General features: G+C 38.9%; 1 long non-coding RNA gene and 1 other non-coding gene across 3 annotated transcripts; both read right to left on the reverse strand.

Moving 5' to 3' along the window:
- Positions 1–203: 203 nt before the first annotated feature.
- Positions 204–2,669, reverse strand: LOC112727208 (uncharacterized). 2 transcript variants are annotated; one of them, XR_003165608.2, is made up of 4 exons: positions 2,530–2,669; positions 2,337–2,450; positions 2,139–2,256; positions 204–452 (listed from the first exon to the last, which is right to left on the reverse strand). It is a non-coding gene; the product is annotated as an uncharacterized lncRNA (long non-coding RNA). The 2 variants fall into 2 exon arrangements; XR_011869122.1 differs by having other exon boundaries at positions 2,346–2,450; positions 2,530–2,659.
- A 6,087-nt stretch (positions 2,670–8,756) lies between these two features.
- LOC112731066 (small nucleolar RNA R71) lies at positions 8,757–8,864 on the reverse strand. Its single transcript, XR_003166861.1, has one exon. It is a non-coding gene; the product is annotated as a small nucleolar RNA R71 (small nucleolar RNA).
- Positions 8,865–15,557: the final 6,693 nt, after the last annotated feature.

The following is a 15,557-nucleotide window of genomic DNA, read 5'->3' on the forward strand; positions in this document are numbered from 1 at the left end:
ATGACTGACTCTCAGAGTATGCAATTGAAGCATAATCGGTCAATTCCTCAGGCTCTACAGGAAAGACCGCTCTGATACCATAATGTAACACCCTCACTACCAGAAGTCACGCTTCCGGCTGCGCTACTCTGATAGCAAGAAGTATTACGACTACTTTACATACTATTAAAATAGGAGCCTATGACTTGACACTGTATCGCTGATTTCTTTGAAAAACCAGAAATAAATACTTTATCTTAAGGAAATACAAACAGGCATAGATTCATATACAAGACTCCTTACATAATAATTCAATATATTGTACATATAAAACATACAATTCCTATCCCTCTTACAAACTTGTAATAACAAAGACGAGGGAAGAAAATAATCTAATTAATACAACAGCATATAAACCAAATGCAGCATAACTCTTCTTAATACTTCTTCATCTGGTTCCTGAAAAGGTAAAGCTGTAGGGGGGTGAGAACCTAACCACACGGTCTCACCACGGAGTTTCAAAGTTGTCATAAGAAGATATTTAATAAGAAACTGTTTTCAAGCTCAGTGATTATCATTGCCTTATGAATCTTTTAAAACCAATAGGAAATCGTTCAAATCCCTTTTCAGAGAAACAATGTTTAATCTTTCAGAAATCCGAAATCTTTCCTTACTTATAAGAAAATCTCAATCAGAAATCAACCACGCAATCAAACAACACAATCATTAATTCAGCATCCAAGTTCATTCTCAAATGTAGCACGCCAGAACAAACACAGGCAAGACAGACAAGGAAAGCACAAGTAGGTAGCAGTTACAGCAAATAGTTCAAGTAGCAATTAAGAATAGTTTAGCAATTAGGCAAACCAAAACAAGTTCAAACCCAAGCAAAGCATACAAATGCATATGATGCATGCCTGTCCTATGGCTGATGAGGCTCATCTGTCGGTTATCCAGCCAACCCGACAAGTTTGAATTGTCCTTAGACTGTCCCCCGACGTGCATCCCCAAGAGTCTATGCATAGTTTTTTCTCAAATAATCAATATTGCTCAATGGGGGTATCATTCCCGGTAATTTATATAGTGCCCGGTCACACTTACGTCGTAGGGTCAACAGAGTATCGAGTTTTCAACCTGGTACACGTGGTGGCAAGCCACGGCACTTAATCCAGGGAACCTCGTATCTCAGATATTTCAAATTCATAAGCCATATAAATAATTCATTCATCATTCATCAATATCTAAGCCATTCTCAATATCATCATCATTCGTCAATCCATATCCCATTTTCAAATTCATTCAAAAATCATATTTCAAATTAATCATCATCATCCTTCTTTCCGTTAATCAACAATCTCAATTCAAAACATAATTCTTTCTTTTCTAAATAAATCAATCTGAAACAAATAACGTTTAAGAACTAAATCTTTTTAAACAATTGCTTCAAACAAAACTTCCAATTTTATAAAATTTCGGCAGCATCTCCTCTAAAACTCGGACTTTGCCACCCTTTTCGGGTCCCAACCAAACCAAACCAAACACCTATTAAACATTCAAATCACTTCTAATAATAATTTTCACAACAACCACACTCAACACAGAGAAATTGCAAAATCCAGAATCCAATCAACCAATCCTATAAATCGCAGTTTAAATCAACCTCATTCAACAGCATTAATCAATAATTAAGAACTTTCAGTTTGCTCAAACAGTTTCAAACCAAACCGTTCCTCAAACCATGTTCGAACCATTACCAAAATAGTAAATTATTCTCAATAAACAAACCGTTTCCAAATATCAAGTCCTTTCCAAATTGGTTTTAAAATCAAATTCCAATATCAAATCGGGTTCAATATCACATCAAATTTCAATACTAAACCTTTCCTAAAATCGAATTGTTTCCAAAATTAAACTAAATGCCATTATTAAATCTCTCCCATTAATTCAAGGAAAACCACTTTAACAACATCAGTCAACTAATCAGAATATTCAGCTTTCTCAATCGATTCATCTATCAATCAAACTAATAATCTTATTCATCCAAAACAACTCTATTCAATTCATAAGACTCAGGCAATCACCAAAGATGTATTTTACGTATTAATATCGATTTACAACAACTCTGGAAAGAAAAACAAGTTTGAGAAAGACGCCCCTACCTCATTCGTGATCCAACTACGCGACAAACTAAATTTTTATTCTTATTCCACAGCAGCAACATCAATACCGACTGTCCCCGCAGCAGCCACAACCTCTAAACATAGCCTTAGCTCAATCCTAAAACATTAATGTCGCGTAAACTCAATAGTCTATAACAGAATAGCAACTAAAAGAGTTTGGAACAAGGAACGACTTACTGGGCTTACAAATAATTGAGAAAATGGAGCAACAGCAGCTTCGGTGACGACACAGCACCTTGATGTTGTATGCTACAGCCATAGAACTCAGCAATCAAGACCCGGAACTCGATCCTATGACACCAAAACCTTGGATCCTTAAATAACTTAGAACAGAAATACTAATTCATAGGTTTCGGAATGCATTGTTTACCCAAACAAGGACGAACGGCTGAATTGAAATAACGGTAACTCCGATGGTGGTTCCGGTGATCACTGCCATGTTCCCAGTGATCCGAACGGCGGCAACGACGGTGCAGCAGTTCAGAACAACAAGCAGCGGCGGCGGAGAGCTGAAATAGACATGCAGTGACGATAAAGGTTCCCGGAATCCAAAAGAATAGAAGCCAAGCTTAAATCCCTTACCGGTAATGCACACTCCGGCGGCGGCAGCGGGGTTTCGAGCTGCAGAAGCGGCGGTGGCTGGCGTGGGTCTCTCCTTTCTCTCCTCTGCTCCCGTGCCTTCTCTCTCTCTCTCGCTCTGTGTGACCTGACGGCTTCCCCCTCGACGACACGGTGGCGGCAGACACGGCTGGGAGGTGCAGCGACCGCGGCTGGCTTCGCGTTGGACGACGGCGACAGGAAAGGCGAACAGCGGCGACGAAGGCGCGGCGGCTCCAAGCCCGCGGCCTCCCTTCACTCGTGAGCCATCTCTCTTCGCGATCTCAACGGCGACGGCGAGCAGAAACCGCAGCTTCCTGGACGGCGGCGGCGGCGCAAGCAGCAGGACGCAGCGGCAGCAACGATCTGCGAGGATGGCGCGACCGCCTCCACCGGCACTCCCCTCTCTCGGATCTCCCTCTTCTCTCTTCCCTTTCACCCTATTCTTTCTTTTCTGTCTCTGTTTATCTCTTTCTCCCTCAGCGTTTTCTTTCTTTGTTTCCTGAAACACTTAGGTCTAGGCTTGGGGAAGGGAAGGCGGTGGGGTAGAGGGTTAGGACTAGGGTAGTTTAGGTAATTTTAGTAAATTTAGGGGTATAGAGTATTAATTGAAAATCTAGTTTAATCCTTTAAAATTATTTTATTTTATTATTTTCTTTATCTATAAAAATTAAAAGTATTAAATTCCGAAATCTCAATTATTTAAACCAAATCATATAAAATTCTTATTATTTTACAATTACTAAACTTTATAATTTAAATATAGAAAATAATTCAATAATTATAAAATTGAATAAGAATCTTAATTCATTTCAAACTCAATTAATCAAAATTTACTTTAATTATCTTTAATAAAGAAATTTCTAAAATTAAGCCTATAAATAAGTAATTAAACTTAAAAATTAATTTATAATACAATTTTCAAAAATCCTGGGACTTACAGTGGTGTTATGTGGAATGAACTCAAATACTAGTAATAATGATTATATGATTTAATGAGGTTGTTGGTATTTAATGATTTATGATAAATATTGATGTTGTTGGTATTTAATGATTATGAAGGTTGATAAGGAATGTGTGGTTTATTGTTGTTGATGAGGGATTGATGATTATTGAGATTGATGAGGATTCATAGTGATTGTTAGTATTGTTGATGGTTGATATTGATTATAAGTGTTAGGATGGTTGTTGATGTTGAGAAAATTGAGGATGAGTGTTGATATTTATTATGGTTGTTGAGAGTTGTTGGTATTGTTGATGATTATTTATGAGTTGTGTTGATTATGGTAAATGATGGTGTTGGTGTATGATATGAAAAATTGGGTAATGATGATTCTTGAGGATTATTAATGGTTGATGGGATTTGTTCATATTAATAAGGTTAATGGAAAGTGAAAAATGTGATTTTGGTTGGAATTAGAATTGTTGAATGGTTTAGAAGGTTGTGTGATTGAGAAAATGGTGGAAGTGGTGTTTGCTATGAGTTTTGGGCTGTTTTGGTATTGTTTGAGGTTGTGACTAGTTTGGTTTTAGTTTGAAAGTTGGTTAAAATTGAGTATTTGAGATCTTGGGTAAAAATGGATTTTTGGTGAACTTTGTCTGATCATAACTTCTACCTCGATTTTCAAAATTTTTTGAATTTGGTTTAGAATTAAAGATTATTGAAAACCCTTCAATTTGATATAAAGTTTGTAAAATTTGGAATGTTGTAGAGGAAGTTATGATCATTCAAAGATTGGTGTCGAAATCTGAAAATTCTGCAGAGTTACAGAATTTTGGGATTTCTGGTATGTGCGCACGCACAACCCTATAAGATTTTAGACCTGTGCATATGCACAGGCAGGGATGGGCGTGCTGTTGGCAGCGTTAGCACAGCTTGTGCGCACACACACCAATGAGGGATTGCAACCTGTATGTATGCACAACCTTGTGCGCACGCACACGTTAGGAAGGTCAGTCTGTTGGGGACATTCACACACCTTGTGCGAGCGAACAGACCTTACAAGATTTGGTACCTGTGCGTACGCACACCCCTGTGCGTATGCACACTTTTAAAATCTTCCTGCGCACGCCCCTGTGCGTATGCACACGCCCGTTTTTAACTATTTCACCTTCCCAACAAGCTTGTAAGCCTCTGATGAGCGGATAATTTATACACTTTTTGGCATTATTTTTAGTATGTTTTTAGTAGAATCTAGTTGCTTTTAGGGATGTTTTCATTAGTTTTTATGTTAAATTCAAATTTCTGGACTTTACTATGAGTTTGTGTGTTTTTCCGTGATTTCAGATATTTTCTGGCTGAAATTGAGGGACCTGAGCAAAAATCAGATTCAGAGGTTGAAGAAGGACTGCTGATGCTGTTGGATTCTGACCTCCCTGCACTCAAAGTAGATTTTCTGGAGTTACAGAACTCAAAATGGCGCGCTTCCAATTGCATTGGAAAGTAGACATCCAGGGCTTTCCATCAATATATAATAGTTCATACTTTACCCGAGTTTAGACGACGCAAACTGGCGTTCAACGCCAGCTCTCTGCCCAATTCTGGCGTTTAGCGCCAGAAACAAGTTGCAAAGTGGAGTTCAACGCCCAAACTGGCACAAAAGCTGGCGTTCAACTCCAAGAATGACCTCTCCACGTGTAGACTTCAAGCTCAGCCCAAGCACACACCAAGTGGGCCCCGGAAGTAGATTTATGCATCAATTACTTACTTCTATAAACCCTAGTAGCTAGTTTATTATAAATAGGACTTTTTACTATTGTATTAGACATCTTGGGACGTCTGGTTCTTAGATCATGGGGGCTGGCCATTCAGCCATGCCTGAACCCTTCACTTATATATTTTTAACGGTAGAGTTTCTACACTCCATAGATTAAGGTGTGGAGCTCTGCTGTTCCTCAAAGATTAATGCAAAGTACTACTGTTTTTCTATTCAATTCAACTTATTCCGCTTCTAAGATATTCATTCGCACTTCAACCTGAATGTGATGAACATGACAATCATCATCATTCCCTATGAACGCGTGCCTGACAACCACTTCCGTTCTACCTTAGATTGAATGAGTATCTCTTGGATCTCTTAATCAGAATCTTCGTGGTATAAGCTAGATTGATGGCGGCATTCATGAGAGTCCGGAAAGTCTAAACCTTGTCTGTGGTATTCCGAGTAGGACTCTGGGATTGAATGACTGTGACGAACTTCAAACTCGCGAGTGCTGGGCGTAGTGACAGACGCAAAAGGATAGTAAATCCTATTCCAGTATGATCGAGAACATCAGATGATTAGCCGTGCTGTGATAGAGCATTTGGACCATTTTCACAAGAGGATGGGATGTAGCCATTGACAATGGTGATGCCCTTACATAAAGCCAGCCATGGAAAGGAGTAGGATTGATTGGATGAAGGCAGCAGGAAAGCAGAGGTTCAGAGGAACGAAAGCATCTCTATGCGCTTATCTGAAATTCTCACCAATGATTTACATAAGTATTTCTATCCTTATTTTATTATATTATTTTCGAAAACTCCATAACTATTTTATATCCGCCTGACTGAGATTTACAAGGTGACCATAGCTTGCTTCATACCAACAATCTCCGTGGGATCGACCCTTACTCACGTAAGGTTTATTACTTGGACGACCCAGTGCACTTGCTGGTTAGTTGTATCGAAGTTGTGACAAATTATGAATTGAGATTAGAGCACCAAGTTTTTGGAGCCATTACCAGAGATCACAATTTCGTGCACCAAGTTTTTGGCGCCGTTGTCGGGGATTGTTCGAGTTTGGACAACTGACGGTTCATCTTGTTGCTCAGATTAGGTAATTTTCTTTTTGTTTTATTTTCAAAAATTTTCTAAAAATCTTTCAAAAAATTTCTCCTTTGTTTTTGAAAAAAAAAATGTTTTCAAAAAAATATATTTTTCTTCAGAATTTTTAAGAATGAATTCTAGTGTTTCATGAAGCATGTTGAAGCCTGGCTGGCTGTAAAGCCATGTCTAATTCTTCTGGATAGGGCATGTTAGGCGTGTCATGTCTGAATTACATACTAAAGCTTGGCTGGCTATTAAGCCATGCCTGACCCTTTGATTGGAGCTTTAGACTAAAGAGCATAAGATTCCTGGAATTCATATTAAAAATTTTGGAATCCTTATTTTTCTTTTTTCAAAATGAATTTCGAAAAAATTAAAAGAAAATACAAAAAAAATTATAAAATCATAAAAATCAAAAATATTTTGTGTTTCTTGTTTGAGTCTTGAGTCAAGTTGAAAGTTTGGTGTCAATTGCATATTCATCTTGCATTTTTCGAAAAATTCATGCATTCATAGTGTTCTTCATGATCTTCAAGTTGTTCTTGGTAAGTCTTCTTGTTTGATCTTGATGTTTTCTTGTTTTGCATCTTTTCTTGTTTTCCATGTGCATTTTTGCATCCATGGAGTCTAAACATGAAAGATTTCTAAGTTTGGCGTCTAGCATGTTTTCTTTGCATTAAAAACTTTTCAAAAATAAGTTCTTGACGTTCATCTTGACATTCAAAGTGTTCTTGGTGTTCATCTTGACATTCATAGCATTCTTGCATGCATTCATTGTTTTGATCTAAAATTTCCATGCATTGAGCATTTTTAGTGTTTTTCTCTCTCATCATAAAAATTCAAAAAAATAAAAAAAAATATCTTCCCCTTTTTCTCTCTCAAAATTTCGAAAATTAGATTTGACTTTTTCAAAAATTTTTAAAATTCAATTGTTTCTTATGAGTCAAATCAAATTTTCAATTTAAAAATCTTATCTTTTCCAAAATCTTTTTCAAAAATCAAATCTTTTTCATTTTTCTTAGTTATTTTCAAAAATTCTAAAAATATTTTTCAAAAATCTTTTTCTTAATTTTACATCATAATTTTCGAAAATAACATCATCAATTAATGTTTTGATTCAAAAATTTCAAGTTTGTTACTTGCTTGTTAAGAAAGATTCAAACTTTAAGTTCTAGAATCATATCTTGTGATTTCTTGTGAATCAAGTCATTAATTGTGATTTTAAAAATCAAATCTTTTTCAAAACTAATTTCAATCATATCTTTTAAAAATTATCTCTTTATCTTACCTTTTTCAAAATTTGATTTTAAAATATCCTTTCTAACTTCTTATCTTCTTATCTTTTCGAAATTGATTTTCAAATTTGTTTCAACTAACTAACTAACTTTTGTTTGTTTCTTATCTTTTTCAAAACAACCTAACTAACTCTCTCTCTCTCTCTAATTTTCGAAAATTCTCCCTCTCTCTCATCTCCTTCTATTTATTTATTCATCTACTAACATCTCCTCATCTCACATCACTGCTCCTATCCTTACCCTTGTGCTTGGATTCTTCATTCTTCTTCACCCCTATTCCTTTTCTTCTTCTACTAACAATAAGGAACCTCTTTACTGTAACATAGAGGATTCCTCTTCTTTTCTTGTTCTCTTCTCTTTCTTATGAGCAGGAACAAAGAAAAAGGCATTCTTGTTGAAGCTGATCCAGAACCTGAAAGGACTCTGAAGAGGAAACTAAGAGAAGCTAAATTACAACAATCCAGAGACAACCTTATTGAAAATTTCGAACAAGTAAAGGAGATGGCAGCCGAACCCAACAACAATAATGCAAGGAGAATGCTTGGTGACTTTACTACACTTAATTCCAATTTACATGGAAGAAGCATCTCCATCCCTACCATTGGAGCAAACAATTTTGAGCTGAAACCTCAGCTAGTTTCTTTGATGCAGCAGAACTGCAAGTTTCATGGACTTCCATCTGAAGATCCTTTTTAGTTCTTAACTAAATTTTTGCAGATCTGTGATACTGTTAAGACTAATGGAGTAGATCCTAAAGTCTACAGGCTCATGCTTTTCCCTTTTGCTGTAAGAGACAGAGCCAGAGTGTGGTTGGACTCTCAACCCAAAGACAGCCTGAACTCTTGGGATAAGCTGGTCACGGCTTTCTTAGCCAAGTTCTTTCCTCCTCAAAAGCTGAGCAAGCTTAGAGTGGATGTTCAGACCTTCAGACAGAAGGAAGGTGAATCCCTCTATGAAGCTTGGGAGAGATACAAGCAACTGACCAAAAAGTGTCCTTCTGACATGCTTTCAGAATGGACCATCCTGGATATATTCTATGATGGTTTATCTGAGCTATCAAAGATGTCATTGGATACTTCCGCAGGTGGATCTATTCACCTAAAGAAAACGCCTGCCAAAGCTCAAGAACTCATTGACATGGTTGCTAATAACCAGTTCATGTACACTTCTGAGAGGAATCCTGTGAGTAATGGGACGCCTATGAAAAAGGGAGTTCTTGAAATTGATACTCTGAATGCCATATTGGCTCAAAACAAAATATTGACTCAGCAAGTCAATATGATTTCTCAGAGTCTGAATGGAATGCAAGCTGCATCCAACAGTACTCAAGAGGCATCTTCTGAAGAAGAAGCTTATGATCCTGAGAACCCTGCAATAGCAGAGGTAAATTACTTAGGTGAACCTTATGGAAACACCTATAATCCATCATGGAGAAATCATCCAAATCTCTCATAGAAGGATCAGCAAAAGCCTCAACAAGGCTTTAATAATGGTGGAAGATACAGGTTTAGCAATAGCAAGCCTTTTCCATCATCCACTCAGCAACAGATAGAGAACTCTGAACAAAATACCTCTAATTTAGCAAACTTAGTCTCTGATCTATCCAAGGCCACTGTAAGTTTCATGAATGAAACAAGGTCTTCCATTAGAAATTTGGAAGCACAAGTGGGCCAGCTGAGTAAAAGGATCACTGAAATCCTTCCTAGTACTCTCCCAAGAAATACAGAAGAGAATCCAAAAGGAGAGTGCAAGGCCATTGAATTGATCACCATGGCCGAACCTGTAAGGGAAGGAGATGACGTGAATCCTAAGGAGGAAGACCTCCTGGGACGTCCAGTGATCAATAAGGAGCTTCCCTCTGAGGAACCAAAGGAATCTGAGACTCATCTAGAGACCATAGAGATTCCATTGAACCTCCTTATGCCATTCATAAGCTCTGATGAGTATTCCTCTTCTGAAGAGAATGAGGATGTTACTGAAGAGCAAGCTACCAAGTTTCTTGGTGCAATCATGAAGCTGAATGCCAAATTATTTGGTATTGAGACTTGGGAAGATGAACCTCCCTTGTTCACCAATGAACTAAGTGATCTGGATCAACTGACATTGCCTCAGAAGAAATAAGATCCTGGAAAGTTCTTACTACCTTGTACCATAGGCACCATGATCTTTGAAAAGGCTCTGTGCGACCTTGGTTCAGGGATAAACCTCATGCCCCTCTCTGTAATAGAGAAACTGGGAATCTTTGGGGTACAAGCTGCTAAAATCTCATTAGAAATGGCAGATAATTTAAGAAAGCAGGCTTGTGGACAAGTAGAGGACGTGTTAGTAAAGGTTGAAGGCCTTTACATCCCTGTTGATTTCATAGTCTTGGATACTGGAAAGGAAGAGGATGAATCCACCATCCTAGGAAGACCTTTCCTAGCCACAGCAAGAGTTGTGATTGATGTGGACAGAGGAGAATTGATCCTTCAAATGAATGAGGATAACCTTGTGTTTACAACTCAAGGATCTCTCTCTGCATCCATGGAGAGGAAGCATAAAAAGCTTCTCTCAAAGCAGAGTCAACCAAAGCTCCCACAGTCAAACTCTAAGTTTGGTGTTGGGAGGCCACAACCAAACTCTAAGTTTGGTGTCAAACCCCCATATCCAAACTCTAAGATTGGTGTTGGGAGGTCTCAACAAAGCTCTGCACATCTGTGAGGCTCCATGAGAGCCCACTGTCAAGCTATTGACATTAAAAAAGCACTTGTTGGGAGGCAACCCAATTTTTATTTAATTATATTTTTATTAGTTATATGTCTTTATAGGTTCATAATCATGTGGAGTTACAAAATAAATCAAAAAATTGAAAATGGAATCAAAAACAGTAGAAGAAAAATCACACCCTGGAGGAGGAGCTCACTGGCGTTTAAATGCCAGTAAGGAGCATCTTTTGGGCATTCAACGCCAGAACAGAGTATGGTTCTGGCGCTGAACGCCAGAAATGGGCAGCATCTGGGCGTTTGAACGCCAGAAATGCACCCTGGAGGAGAGCTGGCGCTGAACGCCCAGAACAAGCATGGTTCTGGCGTTCAACGCCAGAAATGGGCAACAAATGGGCATTCAACGCCCAGAACAAGCACCAATCTGGCGCTGAACGCCCAGAACAAGCATGGTTCTGGCGTTCAACGCCAGAAATGGGCAACAAATGGGCATTCAACGCCCAGAACAAGCACCAATCTGGCGCTGAACACCCAGAGTTGTGTGTAAGGGCATTTTGCATGCCTAATTTGGTGCAAGGTTGTAAATCCTTGAACACCTCAGGATCTGTGGACCCCACAGGATCACCTCAAGATATGTAGACCCCATAGGATCCCACCTACCTCCACTCACTTCTTCTCATCCCTCTTTCACACAATCTCATAAACACTCTTCCCGAAAACCCTTCACCAATCACCTCAATCTCTCTTCCCCATCACCTCTTCACCACTCACATCCATCCACTCTTCCCCATAAACCTACCTCATAAACTCCACCTACCTTCAAAATTCAAAATCAATTTCCCACCCAACCCCACCCTAAATGGCCGAAACTTACCCCTCCTCCCTTCCCTATATATAGCCCTCCATTCTTCCTCATTTTCACACAACACAACCCTCTTTTCTCTTCTTGGCCGAAACACACCTCCCCCCTCCTCTCCATATTTTCTTCTTCTTCTTCATCTATTCTTTCTTCTCTTGCTCGAGGGCGAGCAAAATTCTAAGTTTGGTGTGGTAAAAGCATAAGCTTTTTGTTTTTCCATTACCATTGATGGCACCTAAGACCGGAGAATCCTCTAGAAAAGGGAAAGGGAAGACAAAAACTTCCACCTCCGAGTCATGGGAGATGGAAAGGTTCATTTCCAAAGCTCATCAAGACCACTTCTATGATATTGTGGCCAAGAAGAAGGTGATCCCCGAGGTCCCTTTCAAACTCAAGAAAAATGAGTATCTAGAGATTCGACATGAAATCCAAAGAAGAGGTTGGGAAGTCCTAACAAACCCCATCCAACAAGTCGGCCTCCTAATGGTTCAAGAGTTCTATGCCAATGCATGGATCACTAGGAACCATGATCAAAGTAAGAACCCGAATCCAAAGAATTATGTTACAATGGTTCGGGGGAAATACTTAGATTTTAGCCCGGAGAATGTGAGGTTGGCGTTTAACTTGCCTATGATGCAAGGAGATGAACGCCCCTACACTAGAAGCGTCAAATTTAATCAAAGGTTGGACCAAGTCCTCATGGACATATGTGTGGAAGGAGCTCAATGGAAGATTGACTCCAAAGGCAAGCCGGTTCAACTAAGAAAACTGGACCTCAAACCTGTGGCTAGAGGATGGTTGGAGTTCATCCAACGCTCCATCATCCCCACTAGCAACCGATCTGAAGTTACTGTGGATCGGGCCATCATGATCCATAGCATCATGATTGGAGAGGAAGTAGAAGTTCATGAAGTCATCTCCCTTGAACTCTACAAAATAGCCGAAAAGCCCTCCCCTGGGGCAAGGCTAACTTTCCCTCATCTTATCTGCCATCTATGTTACTTAGCTGGAGCTTTCATAGAAGGAGACATTCCCATTGAGGAAGAGAAGCCCATCACTAAGAAAAGGATGGAGCAAGCAAGAGAATCCATTCATGGACCTCAAGAGGCGCAGGAAGCTCATCACCATGAGATCCCGGAAATGCCTCAAATACATTTTCCTCCACAAAACTATTGGGAGCAAATCAACACCTCCCTAGGAGAATTAAGTTCCAACATGGGACAACTAAGGGTGGAACATCAAGAGCACTCCATCATCCTTAATGAAATAAGAGAAGATCAAAAAGCAATGAGGGAGGAGCAACAAAGACAAGGAAGAGACATAGAAGAGCTCAAGGACATCATTGGTTCCTCAAGGAGAAAACGCCACCATCACTAAGGTGGACTCATTCCTTGTTCTTACATTCTCTGTTTTTCGTTTTCTCTATGTTAAGTGTTTATCTGTGTTTGTGTCTTTATTACATGATCATTAGTAGTTAGTAACTTTGTCTTAAAGTTATGAATGTCCTATGAATCCATCACCTCTCTTAAATGAAAAATGTTTTAATTCAAAAGAACAAGAAGTACATGAGTTTCGAATTTATCCTTGAACTTAGTTTAATTATATTGATGTGGTGACAATGCTTCTTGTTTTCTGAATGAATGCTTGAACAGTGCATATGTATTTTGAAGTTGTTGTTTAAGAATGTTAAATATGTTGGCTCTTGAAAGAATGATGACAAGGAGACATGTTATTTGATAATCTGAAAAATCATAAAAATGATTCTTGAAGCAAGAAAAAGCAGCAAAGAACAAAGCTTGCAGAAAAAAAGTAGCAAAAAAAATAGAAAGAAAAAGAAAAAGTAAGCAGAAAAAGCCAAAGCTCTTAAAACCAAGAGGCAAGAGCAAAAAGCCAATAACCCTTAAAAACAAAAGGCAAGGGCAAAAAAAAAAAAGGGATCCCAAGGCTTTGAGCATCAGTGGATAGGAGGGCCTAAAGGAATAAAATCCTGGTTTAAGCGGCTAAACCAAGCTGTCCCTAACCATGTGCTTGTGGCGTGAAGGTGTCAGGTGAAAACTTGAGACTGAGCGGTTAAAGTCAAGGTCCAAAGCAAAAAAAAAGAGTGTGCTTAAGAACCCTGGACACCTCTAATTGGGGACTTTAGCAAAGCTAAGTCACAATCTGAAAAGGTTCACCCAATTATGTGTCTGTGGCATTTATGTATCTGGTGGTAATACTGGAAAACAAAGTGCTTAGGGCCACGGCCAAGACTCATAAAGAAGCTATGTTCAAGAATCATCATACTGAACTAGGAGAGTCAATAACACTATCTGAACTCTGAGTTCCTATAGAAGCCAATCATTCTGAACTTCAATGGATAAAGTGAGATGCCAAAACTATTCAAGAGGCAAAAAACTACAAGTCCCGCTCATCTGATTGGAGCTAAGTTTCATTGATAGTTTGGAATTTATAGTATATTCTCTTCTTTTTATCCTATTTGATTTTCAGTTGCTTGGGGACAAGCAACAATTTAAGTTTGGTGTTGTGATGAGCGGATAATTTATACGCTTTTTGGCATTATTTTTAGTATGTTTTTAGTAGAATCTAGTTGCTTTTAGGGATGTTTTCATTAGTTTTTATGTTAAATTCACATTTCTGGACTTTACTATGAGTTTGTGTATTTTTCTGTGATTTCAGGTATTTTCTGGCTGAAATTGAGGGACCTGAGCAAAAATCAGATTCAGAGGTTGAAGAAGGACTGCTGATGCTGTTGGATTCTGACCTCCCTACACTCAAAGAAGATTTTATGGAGTTACAGAACTCAAAATGGCGCGCTTCCAATTGCGTTGGAAAGTAGACATCCAGGGCTTTCCAGCAATATATAATAGTCCATACTTTTCTCGAGTTTAGATGACGCAAACTGGCGTTCAACGCCAGCTCTCTGCCCAATTCTGGCGTTCAGCGCCAGAAACAAGTTGCAAAGTGGAGTTCAATGCCCAAACTGGCACAAAAGCTGGCGTTCAACTCCAAGAATGACCTCTCCACGTGTAGACTTCAAGCTCAGCCCAAGCACACACCAAGTGGGCCCCGGAAGTGGATTTATGCATCAATTACTTACTTCTGTAAACCCTAGTAGCTAGTTTATTATAAATAGAACTTTTTACTATTGTATTAGACATCTTGGGATGTCTGGTTCTTAGATCATGGGGGCTGGCCATTCGGCCTTGCCTAAACCCTTCACTTATGTTTTTTTAACGATAGAGTTTCTACACTCCATAGATTAAGGTGTGGAGCTCTACTGTTCCTCAAAGATTAATGCAAAGTACTACTGTTTTTCTATTCAATTCAACTTATTCCGCTTCTAAGATATTCATTCGCACTTCAACCTGAATGTGATGAACGTGACAATCATCATCATTCCCTATGAACGCGTGCCTGACAACCACTTCCGTTCTACCTTAGATTGAATGAGTATCTCTTGGATCTCTTAATCAGAATCTTCGTGGTATAAGCTAGATTGATGGCGGCATTCATGAGAGTCCGGAAAGTCTAAACCTTGTCTGTGGTATTTCGAGTAGGACTCTGGGATTGAATGACTGTGAAGAACTTCAAACTCGCGAGTACTGAGCATAGCGACAGACGCAAAAGGATAGTAAATCCTATTCCAGTATGATCGAGAACCTCAGATGATTAGTCGTGCTGTGACAGAGCATTTGGACCATTTTCACAAGAGGATGGGATGTAGCCATTGACAACGGTGATGCCCTTACATAAAGCCAGCCATGGAAAGGAGTAGGATTGATTGGATGAAGGCAGCAGGAAAGCAGAGGTTCAGAGGAACGAAAGCATCTCTATGCGCTTATCTGAAATTCTCACCAATGATTTACATAAGTATTTCTATTCTTATTTTATTATATTATTTTCGAAAACTCCATAACTATTTTATATCCGCCTGACTGAGATTTACAAGGTGACCATAGCTTGCTTCATACCAACAATCTCTGTGAGATCGACCCTTACTCACGTAAGGTTTATTACTTAGACGACCCAGTGCACTTGCTGGTTAGTTGTATCGAAGTTGTGACAAATTATGAATTGAGATTAGAGCACCAAGTTTTTGGAGCCATTACCAGAGATCACAATTTCGTGCACCAGCCTCTG

Source organism: Arachis hypogaea, chromosome 12 (assembly GCF_003086295.3).
Source record: "Arachis hypogaea cultivar Tifrunner chromosome 12, arahy.Tifrunner.gnm2.J5K5, whole genome shotgun sequence".
Lineage (NCBI taxonomy): Eukaryota > Viridiplantae > Streptophyta > Magnoliopsida > Fabales > Fabaceae > Arachis > Arachis hypogaea.